Source organism: Lissotriton helveticus, chromosome 1_1 (assembly GCF_964261635.1).
Source record: "Lissotriton helveticus chromosome 1_1, aLisHel1.1, whole genome shotgun sequence".
Taxonomy (NCBI): domain Eukaryota; kingdom Metazoa; phylum Chordata; class Amphibia; order Caudata; family Salamandridae; genus Lissotriton; species Lissotriton helveticus.
In genome coordinates, this window is record NC_136057.1 from 1579542298 (window position 1) to 1579566851 (window position 24554).

The window sequence follows — 24554 nt, forward strand, 5'->3', positions numbered from 1 at the left end:
GTGTCCACAGCCTGTGCCATAATAGTACAGGCTCCAGCTTAATTAGATCAGATATAAAAGCAAGACCCAATTCTGCATGACAGTTATAATTGGGGTGCTCTTGGGAACCGCAAGGATAAACTTTAAGAAGGAGTTTTCCACCACCTGGATAGGCGTGGGGTCAACAAAACCCCATACTCCACTGCCATAGGTAGCACCAGACACACATTTAGCTTTATAGATCTTAATTAGCTCCACAGGTGGTCTAGTGCCTAATTTCTTTGAAAAGGTCTTGAGAGCAGCCGTTGATTGAATCAACGCAAGTTTTTTAGCTGACACAGCCTGCGACCAGGACTCACTCTGAGTAAAAAGTATCCCAAGATAGGAAAACTGCTTGGTAGATTCAAGCTTCTGTCCTGCTATAAATATGGCCCTCTTAGATTTACAATGCCTGCCGCAGTGCATAGTAAAAGTTTTGGTGGTATTAACTTTTAAACCCAGCTCATTCATGAAGTGGAAAAAGCTATCTACCACACGCTGTAATCCCACTTGAGTACGTGACATAAGAACAGCGTCGTCAGCGTACAAAAGCGCCGGTATTGGGCGGCAGGCTACATATGAGGGATCAAAACTATTGTTGCACAGATCTTTTTCCAATCCGTTTATATACAAGTTAAAAAGGAAAGGTGCCAAGACGCAGCCCTGTCTGACTCCACTCCTAATTGGAATTTTATCGGTGCGCTCCCCCTTTAGGCCAAAGCGAACGTGGGCGGAAACATTGCTATAAAAGCGTTTAAGATAATGAATAATATTTTCTTCAACCCAAGTTGTCCCAGTAAAATCCATAGTTTAGAATGGATCACGCAGTCCAATGCGGCCGAGAGGTCAACGAAGGCCAAGAACAGGTTACCCTTCTTGGCCCTTGAGTACCTCCGGACCAGCATTAATAAGTTTAGACCTTGTTCCACTGTCCCTAAACTAGAGCGGAAGCCATACTGGAGATCAGATAAAATAGAGTTTTCTTCTGCCCACACCAGAAGCCGGTCCAGGATTATTCGACCCGCTATTTTGGTAAAGGAATCTAAGAGGGAAATGGGCCTGTAACAACCCGGATCTTGTCTCTCCCCCTTTTTATAAATAGGGACTATTACAGATTACACCCAGGTGGGCAGAAAGTCTGAAACACAGCTAGCATTAAGCACCTGGACCAGGAGAGGGCCCCACAAAGAAGGGGTAGTCTTAAAGATATCTATGGGGACACCGTCCGGGCCGGGGCCCTTACCACCCTGGCTTACACATAGGGCTTTTTCAACTTCCTCCAAGGTAAAACACAAGTTTCTTGAGGTAGGGTATTCAGAGGGAGATATCATAGAACCCACTTGTCCCTCGCCCTTATACACTCTAGAAAAGTGCCTAATCCAATCAGATTCAGGAATTGCTACTTCCAGCTTCAGACCAACCTCTTCCCTAAGAAAGGGAGTTCTAATGAGTTTCCAGAAGCCCACACTGTCATTCTTAGTAGAAGCAAGATGCAAGGCTTCCCAGGCTTCAGCTCTCAGCATATTCTTCCTATCTTTTATTGCCATTTTATATTCCTTCCTAAGTCTGCCAACCTCCCCGACACACCTAGGTTTCTTATGCAATTCCTTCTTTAGGAGAGCATAAGCCCTAGTACACTTGGAATCAAACCAGCCTCCCTCCCGCTTATGGTTTTTAAATTGTCTCACAAGGGAGGTCCTGATTTCATCCGAAATGGTCGAGAAGGAAGCAAGGAGCATTTGAGGGGGAGAATCCACCCTTAAACAAGTCATTACTTCTTGTACGCATTTTCCAACCACTAATTTGGTTATTTCTGCCTTATTCACCATGGCCCATTTTAACGTGTATCCATTAACGCTACCAATAGCTAGATTTGCGTCCACACTGTCCCTTTCTTTATGATTCATCAGAGTGGACGTTGTTGGCAGCAGGATGGCCACACAGAGCGGAAAGTGGTCACTTAATGCAATATCAGAGACGTTAAAGAAATAGATTCTGCCACCGTATTTATTAGACACAATACCATAATCAATAGTTGTAGCACAACCCCTTCCATTAAATGTTGAGGATGGGGAAGATGGTAAAGTACAAACTTCATTAGCAATCCTAGATCAAATTTAGCTAATAAACTATTAAATTGTTCTCCTTGAAAGGAGTGATTAAAATGTAAATGGCCCAAGCCATCTTCCTGTGTCATTCCACACCTATTATCCTTCATCATTCTACACAGAGCACAATTAAAATCCCCAAACAAAAGTATCATCAATTTTGTCTGTAGATTTCTTCCTGTAAAAACAGTGCTTTGGTCAGTTTACTTAAAACAATAGGTACATCACCGGGAGGAATATTGTTATATAGGTTAACAAGAGCAATCAGAGTATCAAAAGCCAAGACAAGTACTAAAAGTTGGAAATAAATGTCTGTAATAGCTCAATTACTCTTACAAGGTCCAATTTATTAGACAAATAAATACTCAGACCACCCTTTGCTCTTCCATGTAAGACGTCAACAGCGGGAGTGTGAAAGGTCCTAAAGCCATTTAAATGGACCGGATCAAGACTCCAGGTTTCTTGAAGACAGGGCATATCTTGTGTCTGAATGAAATCCGACCAGATTGGGTTAGCAATTTTAGATCTAATACCGGCAATATACCACGAGGAAATTTTACATACCGGTGGGACTAATAAGGGGATAGCTGAGGCAGCAGGGGCGGAACCAGTTGGTAAGGAGGATATCCTATGGTCACCTCCCACCTCTGGTCCCCCATCTGTAGTCCAAGAGCCCCCCCATATGTCTCGTAATCCCTGAGATAGTCGGGACTATATTAAGAACTTTCCCCCCATCTGCCACTATAGTTTCCCCATTACCAGAATAGGGGATAAGGTCAACTTCTACAGCTAAAGGATTAAGTGTAGTAGTATCTACCTGTAGTCAGTCATTGTTTTCTAAGCCACTAAGAGTGTCAAATGGATTAAATGTTGGGACACAGTATCTTCTACCCAAAGGTCCGCCAAAGTTTAAAGGTGGACAAGGGGGAGCTAAACATCTAATTGGTCGAGATGGACAGTAAAAGAAACCGAGGGGAAGAATGTTAACAAAGTCTGGGTCAAGTGCCCCAGTACAACCTCTCTCAATTAAGGTACGTACCAATTGTGGTGACCGGAATGACAGAATTACACAGTCACCCATCAGTGTTTTATCTAAAGTGCCCAACCAACTCACTCTTCTGGCCATCATAAATTCCGAAAACAAATAGTTTTTAAGCCCAAACTTGGTATATAAAAAGTGAAGAGATTTATTCCTTAGAGTCGACCAATGTTCAAAGGTCTTAGGGGGTAATGGAGGAACATTGGCTAACACCACAGTATATGGTGTCGCTTCTGGGGGCAAATTTAAAATAGGTAAACTCAAAATTGCATTTGACTCAGTTTCATCCTCAGCTCTTCTAGTTTGAGTAGATGGTGCATTGGAAACTGCTGGGGTTGAGACAAGCAACCCAGGAGTATTAGTTCCAGTATCCCCCCTTGATTTTTTAAGCTCCAATCGACCATTGACCTTGGAATTTTTAGTTTGATTTTGTGTTTGGTTTACTGAGACCGGTAAAATATTATTGGGATTTCCACTCAAACAAATAGAGGTAGGTTGGAAATTGATTTATCCTGGGATGGCTGCTGATTCTTATCAAGCTTTCCCTCAATGTTGGTCATCCTTGTTTCAATATTCCTAACCTTTAAACAAATGGGTTCTAAAAGCGTTATTAAAAGGGTCTCCATTCTTTCCCAGAAAGCTTCCTCTACTATTGGGACCCTTGCACTAGTTGAAGGAAATACAATTTCTGGCTGGTTATTCACCTTATTTCCTCTTTTCCCTGTGGGCTTTTCAACAACCTTTCTTTGTTTGTTGTTAGTATTCCCTTTACCATTTTTTACAGCTTGACCTTCCTTAATGGTGGATTTTGATTTACATCTTGCCTACTGCCCTCTGGTCCTGACACACGGGCTGTTGCTATTATCAGTTAAAATAGAGACAGAGATTGGACTTAAAGGTGTGCCTCACCCCACCCTTTCTGAGAATCCTCATTCGAAGGAAGAGGATCGAGAATTATATCATTTGTGAATATTGTGGGGGTCACAGATAACTGTGTTAAAGAGGGCAAGGGTTCAGAAGTTACAGGGGCCATCCCAAGACCTATCTCATTAGTTGGTAAAGTTGGATGTACCCTAGGTAGAGCAACAAATGATGGGGCTAACATCGAATCCTGGGAGTTAGTTGTAAACATTGAAATGTTTGTAACAGGTAGGGGAGGAAGGGTACAAGCAGGAAGTGAAAAGCGCCTTTCTGTGCTTTCAATGGCAGAGGCAACCGCCCCAATAGTCTTCTGCAGCATTCGGTCGATAGCTGTCAGACTAGGAAGAGGTGGATTAGAAACTACCCTTTGTTTTGCTATTGGGGCAGGTTGAACAGGCATATTCTTCCCCATTATTTAGCACTGAATGTGTAAAATGTATTAATTAAATATATATCCAAGACAATATATCGATATCGATATCACCATACGCCAGGGAGATTAACAGATTAAAAACATATAAAAGAAGCACTTAAAACAAGCTCTTAAGAAAGCACAATTTAAACTAATAGAATGATTGCTTTTTAGGCTAAAATACACTATTTACTGATTAGTGCCGTACAACTTAAAAGATGTTAAGAGCCTGTAAACAATGTCCAAGAGGGTGGGCCCAGCCCGGCCTCTTCCGGCCCCGGACGGCCACAGACGGTCCTGCCCTTGTCCCTAGCTTCTCCCGGCGCGCTCCCGCGCGCGTCCCGCGGGACGAGGTTCCGAGGTGCCCTTTATGCGCCTCCTGGCGCCTCGCGATGACGAATGCGGCGTCCATGCCGCTAGCGGGGCTGCTGGGAGATGAAGTCCAGTCAAATGACGGGGCTCGGCGGAGCCAAGCTCGGCCAAGAGGGAGAGCGGAGCAAAGCCCGGCCCACAGGCGCAGCCAAACGAAAAAGGGGTTCGGCGGAGCCAAGGCCGGCCAAAAGGAAATGAGCAGAGCAAAGCCCGACCCGCAGGAAACAAGTCTGCCCAGCAAGTAAGGTTCTCAACGGGGACTCGGCCCCAAGGTGCCCTTTATGCGCCTCCTGGCGCCTCGCGATGACGAATGCGGCGTCCTTGCCGCTAGCGGGGCTGCTGGGAGATGAAGTCCAGTCAAATGAAGGGGGCTCGGCGGAGCCAAGACCGGCCAAGAGGGAGAGCAGAGCAAAGCCCGGCCCTCAGGCGCAGCCAAACGAAGAAGGGGCTTGGCGGAGCCAAGCCCGGCCAAAAGGAAATGAGCGGAGCAAAGCCCGGCCTGCAGGAAACAAGTCTGCCCAGCAAGTAAGGTTCTCTGGTTTGGTCATTTCTACTGGTGTAAATCTGTTCAGTAATTTTCTGAGAAATATAGGTTTAAAAATGTTTGCGTATCAGGATGGTTGGGCCTGTCAGAGTCTCGCAGGAGTGCGAAATTAAAAATAGAGCATTCGATTGGTTCAGGAGCATTTTTTCCTTGGGCCACCTTGCTCCCAGAAGCGAGTGCTCCAATTGGCTGCCAGCAACTTGATAACAATTTTGCTGGCAACCATTACAGGACTACCCTTTTATCTGTGGTTCATAGTCAACATGAACTCGGCTACCAATGAAGTGTTTGGTATAGGGTCAATGTTGCACATAACATTAGCTTTCTTCACCTGCAGAGGATGTATTTATGATAGCAGTAATGGTGCTTCATATTATTCAGAGGTATTTTTCACTCACTAGCTCACAGCGTACATTGGAATATCGTATGGTGGAGTGGCATAGAGTGGATTGGTGTACAATGGAGTGGCATACAGTTAAATAGTGTACACTGGAATGGGGTAGAGTAGAGTGGTGTAAAGTGGAGTGGTGTAGAATGGAATAGCATACAGTGGAGCGGGGTACAGTAGAGTAGTGCACAGTAGAGTTTCATAGAATGGAGTGAGGTACAGTGTAGTAGCGTACAGTGGGGAGCATCCTTTACAACGCGGTAATGACACAGCAGTGCCATTACAACGTGGGTTTCACAACGCAAGTCGTTACCACGACTTGAGCTGGAGGGCGCTCTAGGCTAAGGAATAGTAGATTTACTATTCCAGGACCTTCCCTACTGTACGTAGGCTGGTGTTGGAATAGTAAATCTTACTATTCCTAAGTCCGGCACCCTACATAGCAAGTCTTGGTAACGACTTGCGTTGTAAAACCTGCGTTGTGATGGTCTGCGGTGTTTTATACCGCGTTGTACCGTCATACATCCCGTACAGTGGAATAGTGTAAACTGGAGTGACATAAAGTGTTGTGGCATATAGTGTAGTGACGTAGAAATGAATATCATATAATGGAGCAATGTAGAGTGGAGCAGGGTAGAGTGTAGTGGGGTAGACTGTAAATGCTTACTTTGTAATAAAAAACTGTAGAGTGGCGTAGAGTGGGGTGTTCTACAGTTGAGTGTTCTACAGTGGAGTGGCATACTGTGGAATACTTTAGAGTGTAGTGATGTAGAGTGGTGTGGTGTGGAGTGAAGTGGCACACAGTGGAGTAGTGTACAGTGAAGTGGGGTAGATTGGAATAATATTGAGTGTTACTGGCATACAGTGTAGTGACAGAGTGTAGTGGCATATAGTGGAATAGTATACAGTGGAGTGGCATAGAAGGGAGTGTCTTACAGTGGCAGGGTAGAGTGTAGTAGAGTAGTGTGGATTGATGTAGTGTGGAGTGGCGTACAGTGGAGTGGCATAGAATGGAGTGATGTACAGAATAATAGCATACAGTATAATAGCATACAGTGGAATATCGTAGAGTGGTGTACAGTGCAGTAGTGTAGACTAGAGTGGTATAGAGTAGAGTGGCATAGAGTGGAGTGGCATTGAGTGGAGTAGTGTAGAGTGGGGTAGAGCAGAGTGGCTTAGATTGGAGTGGCGTAGAGTTGAGTGTATTACAGTGGAAGAACATATAATAGGGTGGAATGCCACAGAGTGGAATACAAAAGAGTGAGGTGTCATACAGTGGAGTGGAATACAGTGGAACAGTGTAGAGTGCATTGGCATATAGTATAGTAGAGTACAGTGGAGTGGCGTAGACTGGAGTTTTGTACAGTTGAGCAGCATACAGTGGAATAGCATACAGTGGAGGGGAATACAGTACAGTGGAGTCCACTGAAATGTGTTAGAGTGGAGTGGCATACAGTGGAACGACATAGGGTGCTCTCTGCCAAAAAGAATTTTGCCCTTACCTGGGACTGCCTGGTGCCGCCATTATCCCCATGGACATTTCAAGGCGTTTGGGGCTTTGAGGGGCGCAAGGACGCGCACAACTGCTTCCTGTTGGTCTCCCCCGCTGCCGCTGCATCCTGTCATCTGTGTGCGGATGCCGAGGGGGGAGACCACATCTCCCAAGGCTCCCCACGGCTGACGGCGCCCATGCGCCAATTTTGCACCAGGCGGCGCTTTAAAGGACGCCAGAGTTGCGGCAGACCGGGTGCTCTGTGCCAAAAAGAATTTTGCCCTTACCTGGGACTGCCTGTTGCCGCCATTATCCCCTTGGACATTTCGAGGCGTGAAGGGCGCGAGGACGCGCACAACTGCTTCCTGTTGGTCTCCCCCGCTGCCGCTGCATCCTGTCATCTGTGCGTGGCCGCCGAGGGGGGGAGACCACATCTCCCAGGGCTCCCCGCGGCTGACGCCGCCCTCGTGCGGATTTCGCGCCAGGCGGCGCATTAAAGGACGCCAAAGTTCCCGCTTCGCGGGACGCGCGCGGGCATCGCCGGGCTAAGCCTGGGCAAAGGGCGGGCCGTCTGTGGCCGTCCGGGGCCGGAAGAGGCCGGGCCGGGCCACACCCCTTGGTCGGGCGGATAGCAATTGATTCAACTCTCTAACTGGCGGTAACTACTCAAACCTTGCTGCTGAAAGTGACATTTTATATTGACATTCGAATTTATGCTTCAAGTCTTTATTACTTTTTAGTGACTGACTATTTTTATTTCCAATTGTATATCTCAATCTTTGTTGGGACCGTTATATTGAATCGTCGTTAACTTAGTCCCTTAAGTCTTCGGTGTTTATGAATATGGGGAAAAATATCCCTCCGCAGCCTCGCCCTCTTACCAAGCAAAAAGCAGCCTTAATTACTCCACTTCCGAGCTTAACAGCAATAGATAAAATGCTGCAATAAACTATAGGGGTGGTTGCGTCTGCTATTGAGAACACAGAAAGGCGCCGTTCTCTCTCAACTGGTATGCTCCCCCCCTTGCCATCTGTGAATGTATCCATGCTTACGGTAAACTCTCCTGATTTAATGTTAGCGTCTTCTTTTGTTGGATTGCCAAGTGCCCAACCCATCCCTTTGAATTAAGAGACTGTGCCCATACAGCATAATCTGTCATTTGAACCCCTTCCCTTGCCAACTAGACTATCCTTGACACCTACAATGTTGCCATCGAATGTAACTGTTGAGCCCCCTCTTTTAATCGATGACTCTCCAGGGCAGGTGGGGGGGTGACTTCCATCTAAGCCCTATCTCTGTATCATTGTCAAGGTCGAATAATGTCAGCCCGCATGTAACAACTAGAGGGCAAAAAGCGAAGCATAAACAAAAGCACATAAATAAGGAAGAACTACCTGTAAAAAACTCTAAAGGGAAGGGTAGTCTTAACCAACGTAAAGGTGCTGTAAACACACTTGGATGGAAAGGGAATAAGGGCAAGGGCCAGACAGATAGTGTTTCTGTCCAAATTAGTTTAGCCAACCCAGAAGATGATGAGAATTTTTGGGGAAGAATGGAGACCTTGTTAACAACGCTTTTAGAGCCCATTTGTTTAAAAATGACCACTATTGAAACCCGGGTAACTAGTATAGAGGAAAAGATGATTAACATCCATCAGTTCATACAGGTAGAACCGATCAAGACATTAGCTCATCCAACCCCAGCCAACATAAGAGAAAACCCTAAAGGTATATCTATGGATTCGGCCAACCAAGCACAACATAAAAACAGGGAGGTTAATAAAAGACCGGAACTCAAAACCCCAGGGGGTAACATTCGAATCAATGCAGCAGATCTAACCCGCCCAAATTGGGGAGGTAATGATAACAGCAATACTTAATGTGATATAGGAAGAAATCAGCCGTGCCAAAGGGATAATGCAATCTTACCCCTACCAATTCTAAATGTGCCTCCTGAAGCTACACCATATACGGTTGTGTTAGCTAATGTTCCATTTCTACCCCCCAATGCTTTCGAACACTGGTCGACATTGAGGAATAAATCCCTTCATTTTTTAACCTCCAGGATTGGATTAAATAACTCACTATTTTCTGAATTTAAAATGGCCAGAAGGGTTAGCTAGCTAGGCACATCGAGTAAATCTCTGAGCGGAGATTGTATAATTCTAACATTTAGGTCCCCGCATCTGGTACGAAATATAATCGAGGGAGGTTTTAACGGGGCAGTTAACACTGAGATTATTAACATTCTTCCCCTCGGTTTCTTTTACCGTCCCACGCACCTTGGAAGGTTTGAAGGACCCCATTGTCTAGCAGAAAATTACTTGGGTCCCAACCGAGGAAGATATTGTGTCCCGACATCAAATCCTTTTGAGATTCTGAGTGGTCTAGAGAATAATGACTGACTGCTAATGGACAATTTCGCCAACTTTCCTGGCGTAGCAGTCTATCATAAGTCTGTTTACAACCACGGGGACACTGTGAATGAGTGGGTGGAGAGCGCTAGTATCCCAGGGATTGAGGATACTAATGAGGGGGTGGAGGTCTTGGAAGTTGGTTATTGCTGCCAAATGGGACTGGGTCATTGTCAGAAGGTGTTAGGCCCCCTTCTTTCGTTCCACCCCCCCCTGTATCCCCTTTATGTAATATTACCTCCTGGAATATTGCTGGAATTAAGTCAAAAATTGATAACCCACTTTGGCAGGACTTTATCCAGTCACAAGACCTGATTTGTCTCCAGGAAACCTGGAGCAAGGAACCGGTCCATCTTAATGGGTATAAGACTTTCTATACTCCGGCTGTTGAGGTCATGCATGGGAGAGCCAAGGGGGGGTTGAGTGTTTATCTCTCAAACAAGCTGAACTTAATAGGGGTTATAGAGCCTATCAAAGATATTTATTTTCAGTCCTTGATACTTGTATTGGACTCTGACACTTCGATTGCCCTGGTTAATTTTTATAATAATTTTCCCCTGGGTGAAGTATCAAACGTCATTAACAAGCTGTCTAAAGCATTGTCCTCACAGGTTAAAAGCAATAGGCAAGATATGATGATTCTTTTGGTGGGAGATTTTAATTTTACTTTATGCAGTATGGTTGAAGACAATAGGTGTGGAGTAGCATGGGAAGAGGGCCTATGTCAATCACATTCTAATCACACTCCTCTGTGTTAACAGTTAAACGAAGTACTTAGTAACTTTGACCTGGGATTTGAGAATGAAGTATGAAGTATGTGTTCTACCATCCTCTTTACCCCCAACATTTAATGGTAGGGGCTGTTGCCCTACTATTGATTATGCTTTTGTAACTAATAATCATGCCCATAGAATTTATTCTTTTAAAGTCTCAGACAACGCATTAAGCGATCACTTTCCTCTTTGTATGGCCATCTTAATGCCAATGAAGAACCTCTCAGGGAACATTACCGAAAAAGATAGAGTGGGTGAAAATGTGTCTATTGGTAGTACAAACGGGTACTCGCTACGATGGGCCATGGTCGATCAAACCAAAATACTTATCACAGTAATCGGCAAATGTACGCCTGAGCTTGCGATTTGTTTGGGAGAAGATTCTACCCCTGAAATTCTCCTTGCATCCTTTCTCACCATCACAAATGAAATCAGGAATTCCCTGACGAGACAGCGTAAAAATAATAGAGAAAAGGGAGAATGGTTTAATTCTAACTGTACCCAAGCTTATGCACTTCTAAAGAAAGAACTGCACAAAAATCCTAGAAGTGTTATGGAGGCGAGGAGACTTATAAAAGAATATAAACTAGCTGTAATAGATAGGAAGAATATGTTAAAAGCAGAAGCATGGGAAGCCTTGCATGTAGCTTCTGTAAATAATGATAGTGCAGGCTTCTGGAAGATTATTAGAACCCCCTTTTTAGTGTAAGAGACCGGCCCCAAAATAGAGATAGCAATCCCAGAAGCAGAATGGATTGGACATTTTGCCCAGGTATATGAGGGAGAGGTATCATCAACTTCTCCTTGCTTTCCTATTCTCTATCCCACTTCAAGGAATTTGATGTTCACTTTGGATGAGGTTGAAAAAGCACTTCACGAAAGTCAGGGTGGTAAGGCTCCTGGCCCGGATGGTGTCCCCATAGACATCTTTAAAGCTATTATTCCTCTGTGGGCTCCCCTTCTGGTCCAGGTGCTTAATGCAAGTTGTACTACAGGATTTTTGTCTACCTCAGTGGAGTCCATAATCGTGCCTATCTTCAAAAAGGGGGATAGACACGATCTGGGATGTTATAGACCCATCTCTTTGTTGAACCCTTTTACGAAGATAGCTGGGCGGATAATCCTGGACCGTCTTTTGGTTTGGGCCGATGACAATTCTATTTTATCTGACTTGCAATATGGTTTTCGGTCGGGCCTAGGAACAGTGGAGCAGGGCTTAAATCTTCTAATGTTGGTGGGAAAGTACACAAGGGCCAAGAAGGGGAACTTGTTCCTGGCCTTTGTGGACCTCTCGGCCGCATTTGATTGTGTGGTTCATTCTAAATTGTGGATTCTGCTAGGACAATTAGGGGTTGATGAAAATATTATTTATTTTCTTAAACATTTTTATAGTGACGCGTCAGCCCGCGTCCGTTACGGCCTGAAGGGGGAACGCACGGCCAAAATCCCAATTAGGAGTCGAGTCAGGCAGGGATGTGTCCTGGCTCCATTTCTTTTTATTTTGTATATAAATGGTTTGGAGGGAGCTTTGTGCAGAAATAGCTTAGATTCCCGATACGTAGCTGGTCGACCAATTCCGGCACTTTTGTACGCTGACGATGCTGTGTTAATGTCTCGTACTCAAGTGGGTCTTCAGCGTATGGTGGATAGTTTTGCCCTGTTCATGAAAGATCTGGGGTTAAGGATAAACTTGTCTGACTTGACATAGAGTAGAGTGACGTACAGTGGAGTGACATAGGGTGGGGAGGCCTACAGTGGAGTGTTGTAGACTGATGTAGAGTTCTGTGAGGTACAGTCTAGTGATGTATATTGGAACAGCATAGAGTGGAGTGGGATACAGTGGAGCAGCATTTACTGGAGTGGCATACATTGGAATAGTGTACAATGGAGTGGGATACAGTGGAGTAGCATAGAGGTCGGAGGCACAGAGTGTAGTAGTGTAGAGTGGAGGGACATACAATAGAGTAGAGTAGAGTGGCACAGAGTGAAGTGAGGTACAGTATAGTGGTGTATCGTGGAATAGTGTACAGTGGAGTGGAGAAGAGTGAAGTGTCATATAGTGTAGAGGAGTAGAGACAAGTGTTGTAGATTGGAATAATGTAGAGAATTGTGTTGTAGAGTGGAGTGGGTACAGTGTAGTGGGGTACAGTGTAATGTCATACATTGTAATAGAGTGGCTTAGAGTGGAGTACTGTAGAGTGGACTGGCATACAGTGGAATAGCGTAGAGTGGAGTGGCATTGAGTAGAGTGGCATAGAGTGGAGAGGCATACAGTGGAGTAGCATACAGTGGAGTGGTGTAAAATGGAATAATGTTGAGTGTTACTGGTGTATAGAGTAGTGGCATAAAGTAGAGTGGCATATATTAGAATAGTGTAGAATAGAGTGGCATTCAGTGGAGTGTCGTACAGTGGAAGGGCATAGACTGGAGTGGTGTAGAGTGGAGTGGCGTAGAGCGGAGTGGTGTAGAGGTAAATGGCGCAATGTGCAGTGGCATACAGAGGAATTGCGTAGAGTTCAGTGGTGTACCCTGAAGTGATGTACAGTAGAGGTGCATATACTGGAATAGCATAGAGAGCAGTGTCAAAGAGTGGAGTATATATATACCATAAACCCAGTAGAAAGCGTGTAGCCAAAAATGCATCGCCCAGGATTAAAAAAAAAATGATGCCCCTGCATGTTTTTTTTCTTTAGCCACATGAGGTAGTAATAAACCTTGAAACTTTGGCGCACAACATTTTTGAGTCCCGCTATTATATTTTGCTTTCTGGTGCCGCCATGTACGCAGGAGAGTGAACCTGAGCTCATTGATAGTTGATTGCACACATCCAAAGGGAATGCTGCAGTATAAATATATGTTGATTAATTTAATGTACCACGGCGGACTCTTAACTGGGTAGTGAATGATATGTCACAACTATATGGACCCCCGGACAGAATAAAATCTGAATCTACAATTGTCCAAACAGAGATAAATGGTGCAGAAATAACATTGCTCCAGTGGGCCTGCATCTAGGACTTAAATACAATTAAATTGTAGTTCCACTAGAGACATATAACAAAAAGTATATTGCCCTAGTGGACCTGCAGTATATGTACTGAACATAGGTCTCGTATTGTATCTTCAAATGCTGTCAGCACAATTAGCATGGTACAAAGTAACAATCTGATCATTAACATACAACCAAACAGTGTCGCCACTGTTGTCCTCCAGCAGGCAATACGCCTAAATATCAATAGCTGGTAAAATCTTAAGTACACTGTTCATACAATAAGCTAAAATAATATAGAATAAAGATCCCTATTCCCCACAGGAACACGGCCCTAAATCTACGTATACTGCATGGCGTGATAGCCAGGGCCCACACTCTGCAGGAACCAGCCGTAATTGTTTCGCTCGATGCAACCATGGCAAAATTCGGATTTGGCCCCGAGTTTATTAGCTGGGTGCGCTTGCTGTATACAGAGCCGCTCGCCCAAATAGTTGTAAATAATCAGGTCTCGGCATCCTTTCAGCTTGGTCGGGGCACTCGGCAGGGCTGCCCTCTCTCTCCCTTTCTTTTCTCGCTGGCCCTGGAACCTCTAGCGGCTTGGTTGCGCTGGGAACCATCTATCCGGGGCATTCGGTGGTCCCCTGTCTGGGAGGACCATATTTCCTTGTATGCAGATGATATTCTGCTTTATTTACTTCTTCCCGGAAGTCCCTCATTGTCGTTTGCGACATCCTGGCCTCTTTTGGTAGGAACTCTGGGCTCTCCATTAATTGGGGGAAATCTCTGTTGGTTGTCCTTAGAGGGGAACCCCCGGTCCCTCCGCGGCACTGTCCCATTCAAATCAATACTGATGGGTTCAAGTATTTGGGGACTTTCATCTCTCTTGACCCTGCAGTCAGGTATACCCAGAATCTCCTTCCCCCTTTGCAGAGGCTTAGGAGTGATATCGCCAACTGGAGGAAACGCCCGCACTCTTTGTTGGGGTGAGCTGCCCTTTTTAAAATGATGGCTCTGCCTCGTTTCCTTTATGCCCTACAGAATACCCTGGATGTAGTGCCAGCCAGCTATTTTCATGAGGTGGAAGGGTTGCAGCGGAGTCTCTTATGGGAGGGCAGACCCTGTATCGCTTTAGCTAAGTTGACGCTCCCCTGGTATGATGGAGGTATTGCCCTCCCGGACATTAAACAGTACTACTGGGCCTCCCAGCTGGCTGCGATCAACCATGGAACATATGGTCCCATCGCCGATCCCGACTATGCCATGGATAAATGGCTTCTCCCCAGAGACAGGTACAATAGGGCGCTGTACTCCAAGCCAACTAAGTTGGGCTTGACAGGGCCGACTAAGCATGCTGTCTGGATCTGGCACGATGCCACGAGTTCTCTGGGATGGAGGGACAAATTGACGTTGGCCACCCCACTTTTTGACTCGGAGTGGCTGGGTAAGCTCTGGAGGACAAAAGGATTTGATAAGTGGGACCTGATAGGGATTTCCACCATCAGAGACATCTGGGGCAAGGGGAGGATTAAGTCCTTTGATGAAATGAAGGCTGAATTCGAGCTGACGAGATTTGAGTATTTCCGCTACGCACAAATTCGACATTCACTCCAGGCAGCTCTGCCCGTAGACGCAGATCTCCTGGAGGCTTCGCCTCTCGAAGATAGAATTTAGGATGGTCACCTCTCCGAAAAAACGATCTCCATGATCTATAAGAAGCTAATTAATCACAGGGCTGATCCACTGGGGGAGTTGAGGGCTAGGTGGGTGTGAGACGGAATAGAACTGGATGATGAGGATTGGCAATCAGCTGTGTCCTCCCCTAAAGTGGTCGCCATTCCTGCACGGCTGCGGCTCGTTCAGCTAAAAATATTACATAGGGTATATGTCACGGGGCCCCGCCTCGTACATATGGGTCTGTCTGATACCGGATTGTGTAGACGGAAGTGTGGTCTCGTGGGGACGTTCCTCCATATCAACTGGGAGTGTCAGTATATCACTGAGTACTGGCGTAAGATTCACAGCACTATACATGAGGTCATTGGGGTCTCCTTGCTGCTGGAAGCAAGGAGATGCATCCTTAACATATGGGAACCTACGGACCTCAACTCTGCACAGACATAGTGGGTTACATTAGGTTTCATGATGGCGAAAAGGAATATAGTTCCAAAACAATAGAGGAAGTATAGAGGTGTTGACAGAATCACCCTCCAATTAGATATCTATAAACAAAGAGATTCTATCAAAGTGTGGTGGTTTTAAATATTTAAATTTTTATTTTTACATGTGAATAGTGAGAATAATAAACTCTCTCTTAGGATGGTAAAGATGAGAGCACAATGTGCTTGTTAAAATACCCCTCACACACTAAAAAAATCCTTTAGTGTCATGCTTCATCATGGGGGTCTTCCTGTCCCTGACTAGGTAGCAAGCTAATCGCTCTACCTCAAAACCCCCTTCTTTACGTTCCCAGCTAGGGAAGTGAATAAATCTTTTTTTCCACTAGCCAGGGAATTTTTAGTCTTTTTAATACCCACACATAAATAGGTCCCTACACTTCACTGACATCACTCACCCTGCACTGTCACATAGCCTCTGTCACATTTAAGTGCTCCCGCGTAGTTCGTCAGGTCGTAGCACGCCCCGCCCCGTAGAGGGACAGGAAGACCCCCATGATGAAGCATGACACTAAAGGATTTTTTTAGTGTGTGAGGGGTATTTTAACAAGCACATTGTGCTCTCATCTTTACCATCCTAAGAGAGAGTTTATTATTCTCACTATTCACACGTAAAAATAAAAATTTAAATATTTAAAACCACCACACTTTGATAGAATCTCTTTGTTTATAGAAAAGGAATATAGTCCAGCAGTGGGGATCTGAACAGCCTCCCACCCTTGAGGTTTGGAAAAATAACTTAGACTGGAGTATGTTTAGAGAAAAGACTGTTTTCATGGCAAGAGGCCCTCTTCAAAAGTGGGCTTCCATATGGGGACCTTGGAATAGATATAGAGAGAGATCTGTGTGCCACCCAGGGATGCTGCTTTCGATGTACCATCATCCTCGTGAGGTTTCTGATATTGTGTGTATTCTTGTGTCCTGTACCCTCGAAGGTGTTATATCTGATAAGACAATATTCCTCTGTACTGTGAATTTCACTGATGCTTTGTTTCAATAAAAAGAATTTTTAAAAAAGAATAAAGATCCCAATAATAATTCAATAAACCAAAAAGCCAATCCATATATGTTAAAGTTGCACATAAACTTCAGCCAGTTCCAGTCAAAAGACGTAATTTATGAATCTGGAGAGATTAGCTTGAGTGAATGTGAATGGCCATCTCTTCATTCTTATTGAGACCAAAAGGTTGCTTGAAATTCAAGTGTAAAAGATAACGAGACTCCAAAATATGTAATCACTTTTCTCTGTCTCCACACAATTTGTTCATCCTGTCAATACCAAAAAAACAGAGTATCACTCGGATGTATCCCAACGACATGTGAGGCAACTGATGTGTCATATCATAATTTCTGATTGCCCTTTGAAGTTCCAAAATCCTTTTACGTACTGGAAAAATGGTACTGGCAATATACCAGAGTTTGAAAGAGCATTCAAGTTCATGAATACAGCAATCAGATTTACAAGTGATACATTGGACTATGTGCCTAGATTTACTGGTTGGCAAAGTGTATGATGTACGATTCTTGCTATTTATGTATGCCTTACATGCTCCACATTGGTTAAAATCAGGGATGATTCTAACCACTACTGCATCTTTTGTGGATGTAAGTGACTATATACCAATAAGTTACTTAGTGCTTTATCTTTCTGAATGTGACTGCTGCATGTGTACCCCCATCATTTTCAATAATATTGTTAGCCTTCCATATGTTCCAGTGTTTATAGAGTAAATGCTTCATATAGTAAGGCTAGGTTTAGAAGTCCGTAATAAATCAGACAGATTGATTTTTGGAGGCAAAGATTTTTTAGGGGCAAATAAAACATCCTCTATTGGCTGGTTATTGAACTTTTGTACAGCATCATTTAACACTGGGATACGCTCACTCGTCAAATCTCACACAGATGTTCCTGGCTTCTATTATAAAGCTCTTGTTATCACTACAGTTGTCTTTAGCTCTCAGATGTTCCCTGTAGGGGATACTTCGTTTAGGTTTAAGTGGACGATGGTTCTCAGCGTGTAACACACTGTTGGTTGTGGTTTATTTCCTATGCAACCTAGTTGATAGATGACCCTTCTTGACTTCCAGTAAAATGTCCAAATGCTCAAAAGTGACCCTGCTGACTTTACAAATAAATGGGAGATTCAGATTACTGATCTCTAAATTCTGTATGAACAGTTTCAGTTCCTCTAAGGGACCATCCCAAATGAAGAATAAGTTGTCTACATAGTTATCCAAATTGGCATGTGTGGTGAAATTTGTATGTACTACACTACTCGCCACCTGCTCCTCCCACCAGGCTATGAAGAGGTTTATGAAGCTGGGGAAAAGTATATGCCCATTGCAGGCCCTGCTAGCTGTCTGTAATAAGTATTTTCAGATTCAAAAATATTCTGTGAAAGACACAATTATAGCATTTCTTTCGACACTTCAGTATGGGCAAGTAGGCTAAGTGCTCTTCCTTAATAAAATACATACAAGCTGTTATCCCATTTTCATAGTTAAGGCTCGAAAGTAGGGAATTGACATCCAAAGTAATCATAATGTAATTACTGCCCCTAGCTATGTCCTGTATTTTCTTCAGGTTTATGCTTCTATGTCTTCATGTTTATATGCATCCACAAATGAAAATGAGTTTGAAGAAGGGTATTTTGGGGCACCTCCCATATCATTTGCATGGGCTCCACAAGTTCGTGCATCTCCGCTTTTACTGTCCTATCAGAAGGCAGGATATAGCAAGTATGACACTTCTTTGCCCTTACTTTATCCGGTCGCTGAAAGGGCATGGGAAAATTGTGTCAAAAACTTGTCCCTGCCCGAGCAAGCTCCTACCGCTAACATTCCTGCGCCTTACGGCATGTGGATAGCATCTATATGAACTGTGCCTCAGTGCCCAGTGTGGGCCAGCCACCATTACACTAGGGCTACACTGCTGAGAATTGCTGATCCTGCTGAAAATGCACGGCCCCTTCTTTTGCTTTTTGAATCTTTCCCACTCCCACTTCTGGAGCCTGTGGCTGGAGCAGATTGCTGTTAAGGCCTACACACTGGTGGCTCCATGGGTAAACCAAATATGCTCAATGCACAAGGACGCAACCTGAATACACAGCCAGAGAAATTAAGCCCCTGGGCTGGGACAATTCTGGGCACTCCTCGCAATGTCACTGCCAGTAATGCCTGAAACCAAGCTAACTGGTTGGATAGTCTTCGTGCAACAATCCAAGCTACATAGAAAGCCTTTAAAAATAAAGATTGGCACAGCAGCCAATGATATAGGCCTTCACAGAGACGATCAAAGGAAAATAACTGAGGGGTTCAAGCAAACTGAATAAGTCCTAGAGGTGCTGCAGCCCATCGTTGATGATCTGCTGCATTTAACTGAAAGTGTGCTGTTTATGGAAAATAGGGATAAAGACTGACAGTTGTGCCAAAAAAAGTAACATTTGCTTTGTTGGACTGACGGCAAAGATTGATGGGCCCAGCGTGGAGCTGTGTCTGGAGGACTGGTTGACTCTTCAATCTGCACCTCTAACCTGACAAAGGTCTTCACCATGGAATGTCCTAGCTCAGCCTCTCCACTTTAGTTCCCTGAAAAGTCCAGTGCTGGCTAGGATAATGAATTACTATGTTAGGGACCAGTATTATGCTGTGTATTACAGCAGGTACACAATAGTGGCTCTTATGAGGTCAATAGCAACAAATTACTGCTAACCCCGGACTACAGTGCGGCTGTCCAGCACCAAAATAACTCATTTGTGGGCATTAATTGCAAGCTTTGTATAATGGGAGTAGGGTGAAAGCTTCACAATATGGCAATTAAGTTGAGAATAATAGCTAGTCATCAATTACTTTGTTCCACAGGCTGCAAGGAGAGCTGGGTCGAGCAGAAAGGAATGAGCCACAACTGGCCACAGCAACTGAGACAGTCCAGAAAAAGTAGTACCAGAAAACAGGGACCTGCCCTAGCTCAATAAAGAGGCTCTCTTGGAAACAGATGGAGGATGGCATGAAGATGGCACGAAGAATGGCAGATGCGCACCGGGACCAGCGATTACTAGAATAGCTTCTGGAATATGGCAATGAATTATCAGCACCTGGATCTGATTTGTATCTCTCTCAGGAGGAGAAAATGCAAACTTTTAGCCCAAAGAGGGCAGAAGACCACGGATGAACCTGATACTGATGGTAGAACAGCATTCAACATACAATCGTCAAAGAATGATGCAGTTTTAACTATGGAACATGGTAGTGATATACACTTTTCTATAATGAGTGGTGCTGCTGTGCAGCTGTTTGAAGGATAGGTTCTTGAATACCTTGGGGGCAGGGGTTACATCTGGGGATACTTCATAGAGGTTCTGTACTATCACACCATAGTTAATGCACTTTGCGACTCAAAGGGGATGGACTCTGGAGTCATAGTACTCATCATGGGCCTCGATTCACCAAAGTACCAGGGGTAGCGGAAGTGACATCCATACACTTTGACCTTAATGACATCACAGGAAGTGACATCATATGACCTTTGACATTGATTTTTTTCCAGGAATTCATGTTGTGTCATCATAACAATTGACACTGAAGTTCTACAATAACAGCCTGATTAGTATAAAAGCATAGAACAACCTAATGTCTATTTTAGATACCACCAATATTATCATGCTGATTTGATCTTTGAAAGTTCTAGGGCATAATACTTTTCCTGAATTATAGCGGGTGGGAAAAGTGGGTAGGCCAGACCTCTTTTAGGTGTTTTCTCCCCCAATACAAATTCGAAAAGTATGGGGTGGAATTGTGCATTTTAAAACACAATTTTCACATACTTTGACTAAAATGCCATTGGTTCTGAAAGGACAATCATTAAAAATGTAAATCCTTTCATGGTGTGCCAAGCCAATAAAACCTTATATTCCGCAGGAGTCGACCCCATTCTTTTCAAAATCTAGTATAGGGGGACCCCATATGTCACAAATTACACTCCATTTTACCAGGGCCAGCATTTTGTCATAGATGTCCCCTTATTCCTAGGGTGCCCCTATCTAAAAAATGACATAAAATAATCCTGTGCCAGAATTTTAAAATTCTTGCCATCCCTAAATAATAGGTGATTGGTATGCCAAAAAAATCTTCAGTATGTCAGAGCCAGCATTTTGCCATGGTTGGCACCCTCCCATATGCCAGGTTGTCCACCTTTATGCCATGAATTACCTCAAGTGTTCTAGTACCAGCATTTTGCCACTGGTATCTATATGCCAAGAATTTGCTCACGCATGTCAGTATATTTCCACGGGTGCCCCATATGCCTTGAATTATCTCTAGTAACTCGTTATCAGTATTTGACTATTGGTGACCTTTAAGTCAAAAGCACAGGCATAGGTGTACTAAAGCTTTGCATGGGTTTTCATCACTTTGTGATGCAAACCTGGTGCAAAGTGTTAGGGTGGGATTTACTATCCAACTCAAACCAGGATTTGGTTGGATAGTATCCCAGCGTTGCCCTATGCTCTGCTTTTCATTATTGTGCATCTAGGGGGCATTCCTAGGGTGGTGCAGGAGGGTTCAGAGGCAACCACCTGTGGGTTTTGATACAAATCCCTAACTACAAACATTGATAGACATGAATTTACCCCAAAATCTTATACTTCCTCGAGGCAAGCGCAATAAGGAGAAATGTTTTAATTTCAATGTTTTTCCAATTTTGCATGTGTGCCTCATTGTCAGCACACATACAAAATGGGAAAACCCTTAAAGCATAGTTTTTGTACTGAAAGCCACCCTGTAATGTTCCTGTCTCCATCTCTTTCTTCTATTTCTATCTTTCTCTTGTCTCTCCCTTTCATTCTAGAATCCAGGCTGGATTCATTCTGTCTTTCTCTTTTGTAACGTACAGCCACTCCGCTGTGGGTCCGTTATATCTCTCTCTTTCAAAGACTCAATAAAGTCTTATTTTACATTGAGAGCATCTGACTTTTTGGCATTCATCCCTCGGTACATAATTTGGTACCAGGAGTGGGGTAGAAGAGAAATCTGTCTCTTCCCCGCCTCGCCTCCTTTGTACTTTGAGGATTTCGTGCCCAGCTGATGTTGGAAAGTTGTCAGGAAGGATCGTCACTACAGACGCTTTGAGACGGGTTCACGAAGATACCTTCGTGTGCTTCCAACAAGCTGCCTACTTGGATACTTTGTTGCATCAGACCCACAGCGTAAGATCCTGCTCACTGTCAATTTATCTTCAGAGCAGGTCTGTTCTACAAATTTATTTTGCTGCGCTTTCTTGTTATAAATAGCGTGTTTATGTTTTGCGCTTCAATTTTGAGGAATTCTTTGTCTGCGTAGAATAACTTTGACAGCGCGAGCAAGTCATCTGCTAACGGAAAAATCAGCGCGAGCCACATTTCAGCATTTCACGCGCTATTTAAAAGCGTCCTAGCAACGCTTCACGAGCTAGCGCGTTACATTGGCTTATTGTTGTCTCCGGTTTCCCAGCAACTGCAGCGCACTCTACAGGTCATTTTATACGCGCCTAGCAACCTCAGCGCATTCTACAGATTGTTTTATACGCGTTTAGTTTCCAAGCAGCCTGGCAATTTGAATGACATCATTAGGCTTCTCTGCAGATTGTTTTACACGCGCCCAGTATTTTAATATTCCAGCAATTTGAGTGACAGCATTGAGCTTCCTTGTATTCTTTAGGAACTTAACATACATAATTCCAGAAATATTTCAAGACTCCATTGAAGAATGGTCCAATGATGCTGACGCTACTTTTGACAATATCAAAAAGCTAGTGGTTAAAGCTCCTGCACTTAGTCCATATGTTCATGGTCATCATTGCACAGTCACTGTTGATGCCAGCCTAAATGGTTTTGGTGCAGTTTTCGGCCAACAAAACTTGGGTAAAGATCACACAATTTCTTTTGCATCACGGTCTTTATCTGATGCGGAGTCCAAATATTCAACTATTGAAAGAGGGGCATTAGCCTGTGTTTGGGCTGTCTCAAAGTTTAAAATGTATCTTTAGGGCAATTCATTCACTTTATACACTGATCACAAACCACTTGTTTATCTTTTACAAGGAGACGGTTTAGGAAAAGCTTCTGCTCGCGTTGTACGTATTCTTTCAAAATTGCAAGAATATACCTTCACCAATTCTGTTTTGCAATTTCTTAAACATTTTTTTTCTCTTGAAGGCCCTCCAAGAGAACTAGTTACAGACAATGGTACTCACTTTGTATCAAATGCTAGGCAAGATTTTTTAAAGTCTATGGACGTTAAACATGTTCAAGTAGCTTTATACAGTCCCGCTGCCAATGGACTTGTTGAAAGAGCGAATCGCTTTCTGAAAGAAGGTGTTCAGACTGCTCTATCTTCTGGTTTGGATGTTAACCTTTTTCTTAAAAACAAAGTCAATGCATATCATAACTCACCTCATTCTACAACTAATTTCACTCCTTTTGAGTTGTTAAGAGGCAGAAAATGTCGCTCTTACTTCTCCCTTCTTGGTTAGAGCGACATTCTTCTATTTCCTCTTCAAGATATGTCACCAATACTGACAAAGATGCTGTTTTACGCCAATCTGTTGCTTTAGCACAAAGTAAACAAAAATATCATTTTGATAATCGTAAACAAGTTTAATCAACAGAATTCAATTCTGGTTCATATGTACTTATAAAAAACCCTTTTTTGTAAAAAAAAAAGGAGAATCTTATTTCTCTTCTCCTTATAAAATATCTAAAGTTGGACTTAGTTCTTGTTTACTTCATGATGGCAAATGGTGGAACAAAAATAGACTTGTTCCTATTTCTGACGAACAAGCTGCAATTCATGTCAAAACTGCTATAACTCATGATTTGGATGATTATGTTTTGTTTGAAGGTTCTTGTTCATCCTCAGATGCTGTATCATCTGCTTCACATGAAAATATTGTTACCACTGAAAATATTGTTACCACTCCATCTTCTTTGTGATGCAAACCTGGTGCAAAGTGTTAGGGTGGGATTTACTATCCAACTCAAATCAGGATTTGGTTGGATAGTATCCCAGCGTTGCCCTATGCTCTGCTTTTCATTATTGTGCATCAAGGGGGCATTCCTTGGGTGGTGCAGGAGGGTTCAGAGGCAACCACCTGTGGGTTTTGATACAAATCCCTAACTACAAACATTGATAGACATGAATTTACCCCAAAATCTTTTACTTCCTCGAGGCAAGCGCAATAAGGAGAAATGTTTTAATTTCAATGTTTTTCCAATTTTGCATGTGTGCCTCATTGTCAGCACACATACAAAATGGGAAAACCCTTAAAGCATAGTTTTTGTACTGAAAGCCACCCTGTAATGTTCCTGTCTCCATCTCTTTCTTCTATTTCTATCTTTCTCTTGTCTCTCCCTTTCATTTTAGAATCCAGGCTGGATTCATCCCGTCTTTCTCTTTTGTAACGTACAGCCACTCCGCTGTGGGTCCGTTATATCTCTCTCTTTCAAAGACTCAATAAAGTCTTATTTTACATTGAGAGCATCTGACTTTTTGGCATTCATCCCTCGGTACATAATTTGGTACCAGGAGTGGGGTAGAAGAGAAATCTGTCTCTTCCCCGCCTCGCCTCCTTTGTATTTTGAGGATTTCGTGCCCAGCTGATGTTGGAAAGTTGTCAGGAAGGATCGTCACTACAGACGCTTTGAGACGGGTTCACGAAGATACCTTCGTGTGCTTCCAACAAGCTGCCTACTTGGATACTTTGTTGCATCGGACCCACAGCGTAAGATCCTGCTCACTGTCAATTTATCTTCAGAGCAGGTCTGTTCTACAAATTTATTTTGCTGCGCTTTCTTGTTATAAATAGCGTGTTTATGTTTTGCGCTTCAATTTTGAGGAATTCTTTGTCTGCTTAGAATAACTTTGACAGCGCGAG